Below are 8440 nucleotides of genomic sequence, written 5' to 3'. Positions count from 1 at the left end.
GATTAGACAGGTTGTAGGTCCTAGGGGAAGATCTGACTACTATTACTCTGTCAAATGAAAATACTTTTAAACTACCTGCTAATGACATCATTATATCCATAGATGACTCTTTGGGTCAGTCCTCATCAGAGAATCTTTCACTGGAGGACATGGCAATTAACATGGAGAGCCACAACCAATCGAGATGCAGAGAATAAGAGACTGCAGAATAACGTCCAACTCTGAATGGGACATCTATATCATAACCCCTCCTCCCAAGGCTCAAGAACCATGGCAGAAGGGGGAACAGAAAGACTCTAAGACCAGAGAGAGAAGTGGACACACATTCCCACCTGTAGCTAAGGACCTATTGGCAATTGATGGTTCCTAGTTGAGGGAGAATTAGTTTTGTTTAAGCATGTAGCTCTGGGCCAGTTGTCTAATTTACAGTGAAAGACCCATATCTAAGAGTATACTGGCAGTACAAACTGTACTTGAGGGATGTTTAAAAGGCAAACAGAAAAAGGACACGAAGTTGAGTGCATGGGGAAGAGTAGTAGATTTAGTAGGAATGGGGAGTAGAGGTGACATTGTACAAAATACATTTTGGGAATTCTCAGGAAACCAATGCAAATGTTAAAAATACAATAAAAACTAACAAAAATGACAAAAATGAAACTTTTTCTTTTGCTTCAGCGATACTATTTAGTGGAGTTCTCTAGAGCACCCATGGTAAGCTCAGTGTACAACTGTTTTTTTTTATTATTATTATAACAGATTTAATTTAAAATTTTAAACTATACTGTATGACTCCACAGAATGCAGATTCTTTCCCAGTTTCTGCTTGTGGGAGGTGGAGGTTCACACTTCAAGTCTTACCAGCAAGGTTGACATATCTCTATTATAGGATTAGCCCCATGTTTCTAATCACTTTTACTCAGCAGACATGCAATCTGTACTGAATTTGTGTTGTTTTAAAATTACATCCCAGTGTGTGGGGGAAGCATTATGGTTGTTTTTGTAAGTATTATAGCAGTATATGAAAAAAAATAGTCAACCTACAAAATATTTCAGCTGCACAATTCTGATCATAGCATACTTAAAGATAAACCTTATCCATGCATCACAATTCTGTAAAAGTAATGATGTTCTTCTTACATGGAGAGTAGAAAGATCAAGGGCTTCTCTGTGTTGTAAATTCATAGCAAAAGTTCAAGGTCCCTGGGAGAAGCCTGGTAACATGAAAATGGTGAAAATAATTATTCTATGTTCCACACACTACTTGCTTGGGAATTGCTGGCGAGAATTACTGGTCCCCATATCTGTCGGAGCTGATTACATGGATCTTGACACTTCACTGACATAACTCCTTCCCAAAAAGTAATGGACCAAGGGCCAGGGATGTAGTTCAGTGGTACAAGGCTTGTTTATCCAACACAAAGTGTTGGGCTCAGCCCTAAACATTGGGGAAAATGAAGAAGAAACAAAAAGAAAGCCTTCCCAGGCAGAAGATGGAACCTTATCCATAGGTAATTATTCAGATGACTGGAGCCTTGAGATAACTGGAAAAAAATGAACATTTTCAAACTCTTCTGTCTCTGTTAAGTGATAATGGAAAAGAAAAAAACAATGCCAGGAAGATCAGAAGTAGAGAGATGAGATGGTGGGACTTTACAAGAATGAAGTTTTGAACCTCATTACTGGAGTCAGCTTCTATCCCCTCTACTTCCAGCAATAGGTCTGTTTTATGGCAAAGTCTCCTGAAGCAACCAATAGTCATGACCATACTTGGCAGGTCTCTGGCTCACCCAACTTGCCTAAGGCATTAACCAGGTGTTCCTATAGCTCAGTCACAATGTCTCCTTCTAGATCCTGACCTCTCATGCCTTCCGTTTGCTCTCATGGCTATAGAGAACTCTGACTAATCAGGAAGCACTGGGTTAATTAGAAGTTCAAATGAGTAGTCAGGGAGAATCTTCGCTCCTGATTATCTTAAGTGTTTCCAACCAACAGGGCATCACAGCCCTCTGCTCAGTGGCTTTTGTTAACAAGCTCCTCCTTTGCATGCCCATGTCTCCTTGAACAGACCAACTTGTTCCTAATCAGGGTGTATTGATCTTCCCTACAGATTTGTTTGTTAAGATGACATCTACAATGTTCAGACACCAAAAATAATATCCACTCTTTACTGCGCCATTTTAATTGAAGGTCAAATTCGAGGAACGCTATTCCAGTAAATGGTCTATGACAGCAGCTGGTGGGAAATTTTCCCCCTCTCAATCTTCCTGGTTCTTGGACATTGTGGATGCCATCTGCTTCATATTCCTTCATTTTATTGCTTAAGTCCTGACCTTACTCATGTTAGCAGAGCTGCTAGTTTATGTTGTAAAGCAGAGAAGCGACTATTAAAACACGTATGCTGGTGTAGGTGGGATCATGGTATACACCTCAAGCTTTTCAAACCTTTGCCTAAGAACAGCTGAAAGTTCTAGAGAAATATCACAGGTCTAGCTAGTGCTCAGAGCTCTCTAATTTAAATCAGCAATATTGTAATTAGGTCACTCTGGGCTATTATAATTTGAACTAACGGAGTGGAGAGATATTTTATTTCTTATGTAGTTTCTTTGTGAAGACCAGGAAGCAAGTGTTGATTTCTTTTTCAAATCCTCAGCAATGCAAGACCTATGACATTTTTATTCATTTGTGAGAGTTGCTTTATGAATATGTTAACTGATTAATTAATTAAACTGTCTATGTGTCCATCACATTCTATACAGACAGGCACGTGCACGCACGTGCGTGTGCGCGCGCGCGCGCACACACACACGAGAGAGAGAGAGAGAGAGAGAGAGAGAGAGAGAGAGAGAGAGAGAGAGAGAGAGGGGTGGGTGGGTCCTTATGGAACACTTAAATAAAATTGTAATTGTTTATATAAAAATAATTTTAAGTAGAAGACGATGTATAAGAATCTTATAATAAATAAAACCAAATTCTGTGACTAGGTGACTAGATAGTTCAACCAATGATATTTAAGCAACTGTTTACTTAGAAAAGTATTTACTGGATTCTCAAACATGAGAACATCCAGAAAATCAGCTAATTAGATTTTAACTGATAAAGAGATGTGATTAGTTACATGTCCTAGTTTATACATGATCCTCAGAAAGTAACTTAAATAGAAAGTATCCAACATAACAAATATCTCTGCCTTTCTCCCAATTTTTACAGGCACATAACCATTTTTCTATAGCTTGCAATTTCCATAGTGGCTTGACTATGAATGAAACACCTTTATATTAACTCTTTTACTCACATTGTGATAGTTAACAGTAGAATTACTATTTCTACTCAAAAAAATAACTTCATTCATTATTATAACCCAAACATTCTAATGGTTTGTTAATGATGCCTTATTAAATAGAGTCTGGCTCAATAGTTACAAAGTACCAAGAGTCCCACACACACTCATGTACATCCTAGACACACAAACATACTGATGGCAGCACACTTCTTACCAGCTTTCGACAACACTTCTAAATTGGCTGAAGGTCCTTGAATAATATACTGAAATAAATAACATGAACCCCAAACTCATTCACTTGGTCCCACTTTCTTAGAGCAAACACTGGCCATCTTGTTAATAATTAAGCACAACAGATGCTAATGCCTTGAAACAAGATGGCTAATTTACATATCCTGGGCTCTGGCATGGGTTCTCCAGCACGTTCTGCCAATCCTATGGAGGATTATGTTTTCTCCAAGGTAGGTAAAGGGCAGAAAGGCATCTAGCGCTCAAGTCTGAATATTAATAAAGTTGTACAGGAGCACATAATTGAACTGTATCAATTATTTATCTAATTACGAGGTTATTAGTGATCTAAAATTACTCACTGAGCAACTCCTGAGTCTTTGGAGTACTAACATACAAAATGTTGTCCAAAATCATCAGGCCTGAAAAACTCCATCTGACAATAGTACTTGAACGCTAATTAGCTGTACAATCTCAAAGATGAAAAAAAAAAAAGTGGTATGGCAAATTGGTCTACATAAGAGACTCTGGATCTTTAGATTTTTTATTTTATTTTTATATGTCTAAATGTTAGCTTGAATGTATGTCTGTACCCTCTGTGTGGGCCTGGTGCCTGTGGAGGCCACAAGAGGTCACTGAATCCCCTGGAACTGGAGTTATGGAGGTTGTGAGCTGCCATATCAGTGCTGAGAATCAAACTGAGTCCTCTCAAGAACAGGAAGTACTCTTTACCACTGCGCTATCATGCTAGCCCAAAAGTATGAATGTTTCAAGGTTGGAGAGAGAGCAGTGGTTTTCCAAATGATTCCTTATTTCCTGATGTTATTCCAACTGGAGAAACTATTCATTGCACGAGGCAAATTTCCTCACTGGACCTGGAGATGCTCCATGGAGCAGATTTTTAGTTTAGTAGCTTAACATGGCAGGATTTTCCTTCCCTACAAGCCTCAGTCATTGCCCTAACATCCACATGAATGTCCTAAAGTACACAGAATATCTGCCCCCAAAGATATCCAACTGCTGATCCCTGGAATCTGAGATTACATTGCCTTGTGCGGCTAAAGGTATTCTGCAGATGTAACTAGTTCAGGACATTGAGACTAGCATGAAAAATTGTCTTATCATTCCAAGCATAAGAAAGTACATCAGTTTTTATGAGCTGGAGGTAGAAGGTAAAGGGAGAAGATATGATCACAGAGGTAGAGCTGGAGGTGGGGTTGACCAGAAGATGCCATGATTGCTTTTGGAGATGGAGGGCAAGAGGGCAAGCATCCTATAGATGATAGAAACAACAAGGAATTTTCAACCAGAGCCTCCTGAAGGAAGACAGACCTGCTGAACCATTTCAGACATTTGGTATCTGGAACAGTAGAGTAATTTATTTGTATTGGATTAAGACACTAAATTAGAGATACTTTTTATAGTCACATTAGGAAACAAATACATTCATGACTTCCCCACAGAATAAATTCATCAATACCTAAGCATTTCACATGCATCTTACAAGACACTGGGGATGATGAACTAATTAAGGAGCACACCAGTTGTAACATTCCCTTCTAACATTTCAGAGGCTTTAAAGAAATTAGCAAGTTAAAAGTGTATTAAAACTCTGTATGAACACATGAAAAAGCAATTGATATCAATACAACAAATGAGCTGCTGATTACTCTCTTAAAACACACAAATACATAAGGAAGCACAAAATAAGGCTAATCATTTATGGGGGCTGGAGAGATGGTTCAGTGGTTAAGAACATTGGCTGCTCTTCCAGTAGACCAGATATCTGTTACCGTCACCCACATCCAGATGCAGGGTTTCACAAGTGCCTGTAACACCATCTCTAGAGGATCTAATGTCCTCTCCTGTTCTCCTTGAGCACTAACACACATGTACATACACACACGCACACGCGAGCACACACACACACACACACACACACACACACACACAGAGAGAGAGAGAGAGAGAGAGAGAGAGAGAGAGAGAGAGAGAGAGAGAGAGAAGACAGAGAATTCACATAAATAAATAATAAAGTCTAAAAAAAAAAGAGAGAGAGACGGGATGTGGAGAGACATCTCAGCAGTTAAGAGCAATGGTTGCTTTTACAGAGAAACCAGACTCAAGTCCCAGCACTCATCCGGCAGCTTACAACTGTCTGTAAATACAGTTGAGGACCTCTACTGCCCTCTTCTGCCCTCAGCCGGTACCAGACAAGCACATGATGTACAGACAAAACACCTGCACACGTACATTTTTTTAAAATTAACACTTTCAAAAATATTCCATGCATTCAAATAGTGAGGAATTCTTAAATATTCTAGTTTATGACAGAATTTTATAATAAAATGTATACAATAAAACGCCTGAGCAAAACATCTATCTCGGGATTGTGGAAGGAGCCCCAGGGAAGCTGCACTTTACCAAGCTAAGTAACAGAGTGGTTTGGGAAGGAACAGGTGAGTGTATTCCTGAGAGTTTTCCAGAAGTACTTTTGTTGTAGTGCTTCTTTTATTTTTATCCTGGATCACATCCAAAATGTATGTTGTGCTATTGGGTAATGGTAGCGTTACCTGGTACCAGTGGCATTATTTCTTTACTACTGTCTTTCCCTACTTATATTGACCAGTGCTTCAAAAACAAGCATACTTTGAGGATCATGTCTAGATGAACAGTACTTATTCTTGATGCTTCAACCAAGAAATTTAAAAAACAAATAATTTCAGTGTGCTTCAGCATCTGGAGACATGGTCACATATATGCTTGGCCATGACAATCTTAGGGCAAGATTTTGCTTATGGAAGACACTTAGAGAAGGTAAAGAATTGAGAGCCATTATGCTTTTAGGGACAAGCAAATGCTGCCACTTCTGATTCTTTGAGAATATTTCCTTGGTAAGAAACTAGAGTATGAAAAACCTAGTCTCCTTCTTAGGTACCTGAAAATGGGGAAAACTTTTACTGTGATGGTGCCTTAACCACACAAATCCTCTGAATGGCCATGACTACATCAGGTAGAGACATCCCTCCTTCGTTTCTCTAAAGGAAATTAATATAACCCCGCTATTTGTAATCTACAACATCTGAAGGTTTGAAGGTAACTAATGAATCTAAAGCACAAAGCGAATTAAATTAAGAAGCATAATCACATTGAACTCCATTGAACATGGAGGCAGCAGAATTTTCCCACAGGCCAACCCACTTCAACCCATCCTGCCATCTGTGGCTCCTTCTATCTCCCTGGATTCCCCCTCTTTCTAAGATCCTTACTTCCTTCGGTCTTCGGGGAAGAACTCAATCCCTACCGCTCTGCTCCAGAAAACGACCACTTGCCCTTCTGTTGTTTGATTTTTGTCAATGAGAAAGACCCCAGAACTTTGAAAACTGTCTGCTAAGATGTTTTTCAAACAAAAGAGCAGTGTGCCCCTACAAACCCCAACTTCTGAGGCCACAGACGCAAACTGCAGGGAGCATCTAAAAGCATTGCTTAGTTTCCTTGGTGCACAAGGAAATAATCTATTTGGCCCAGCAGTGAGTCTCTGGTCAGGCAGCCTCCAGCTGAAGCCTATTTCCTCCTCTCAATGATCACCAGGTTTCATTTTTATTGAAAGAATGCCTAGAATTGGGTTGAGCATTGGCCCCCTTCCTTGGGGCTTAAAAGGTTTTTATAGGAACTCACACAAGTTCTAACAGACCAAGCCTAAATCCCAATAGTGAACAAATAGTTCCCTCTGTGAAAAATGGTCGGGCACATGGAAATACCCCATTGTTTGAAAGAAAGCAACAACAAACACAATAAGAGCTCAAGTTGAAAACACTAGCAAAGTTGTTTTCTAATAAAGCTTAGAAATTATCTCATTCCTACTGGTAAGGATATGGTTTTTGTTTGTGAGAGGCTAAGGGAATTCACTTACAAAATATATAAAATGTGTGTTATATGTGTGTGCATGTTTTATATATATGTGTGTGAGAGTGTGTGTGTGTGTGTGTTATATGTGTATGTGCATGTGTGTGTGTTATCTGTATGTGAGTGTGTGTGTGTGTTTAATATATCATATGGATGCTCAGTGTGAGCTGATGCAAAAGGACAGTCAGAATTCAATAAAACCCCAAGTGGGAAAAGTCTCTGCCATGTTTTCATTCATAGTTAAATGTAACCCTCTGGAATGATTAGAGATGAAAATAATGAATCATTCACCTTTCAAAATGAAGCAGTATATTGTTTATTTTACTGCATAGCTGTGATCAAACTATCTCTCATCAACAATTTAAAGAAGGTAAATGTTATTTTGATTCATTTTCTTAGAGATTTCAGTCTGTGGATGCCTGAGATTCTTTGTGGTTGACAAAAAGCAGGGAGAGGGGGGAAGACAAGAAGTGACCAGGATCACAGGCAACCACAAGGGCATTCTCCTAATGATCCACTTCTCGTTAAGATCAACCTGCTACCTTTCAACACTTCCAAATAATGCTGACATATTATGTCCATGTAAAGACTAATTTGGTTTTTCTATCAGAACAAGCCTAGTCAAATTGTCCCTGGAAATGCCATTACAGAAACAGCCAGAGTTGTGTTTTGCTAACTTTTAATGTATTTCTTAGTCAAATCAAGTTGGCACAACCAGATAAATATTTTCTTAGCTCCTAGGCATTACTAAATGCAATCAAGTCACTTATCAAATAAACCATCACAAGCAGAAAGCATACAAACATGTAACTAGAAGGAGGACAAAAAAGCCAAACCCCACAGTGATATAAATGCAGTGCTCAGTAACAAGCAAGGCCAAGCTGACTAATTAAGTGATCTTAAGTCTCAACTGCATGTTTCAACTGATTAGAAGAATTAATGATTTAAAAATAAGTGAATGGTTTATGGCTAGGAAGATGGCTCTGTGGCTACAGCATTTGCGCACAAATATGTGAACCTGAGCAC

This window comes from Peromyscus maniculatus, chromosome 22 (genome assembly GCF_049852395.1).
Source record: "Peromyscus maniculatus bairdii isolate BWxNUB_F1_BW_parent chromosome 22, HU_Pman_BW_mat_3.1, whole genome shotgun sequence".
NCBI classification, from domain to species: domain Eukaryota; kingdom Metazoa; phylum Chordata; class Mammalia; order Rodentia; family Cricetidae; genus Peromyscus; species Peromyscus maniculatus.
This window is presented reverse-complemented; position numbering follows the sequence as displayed.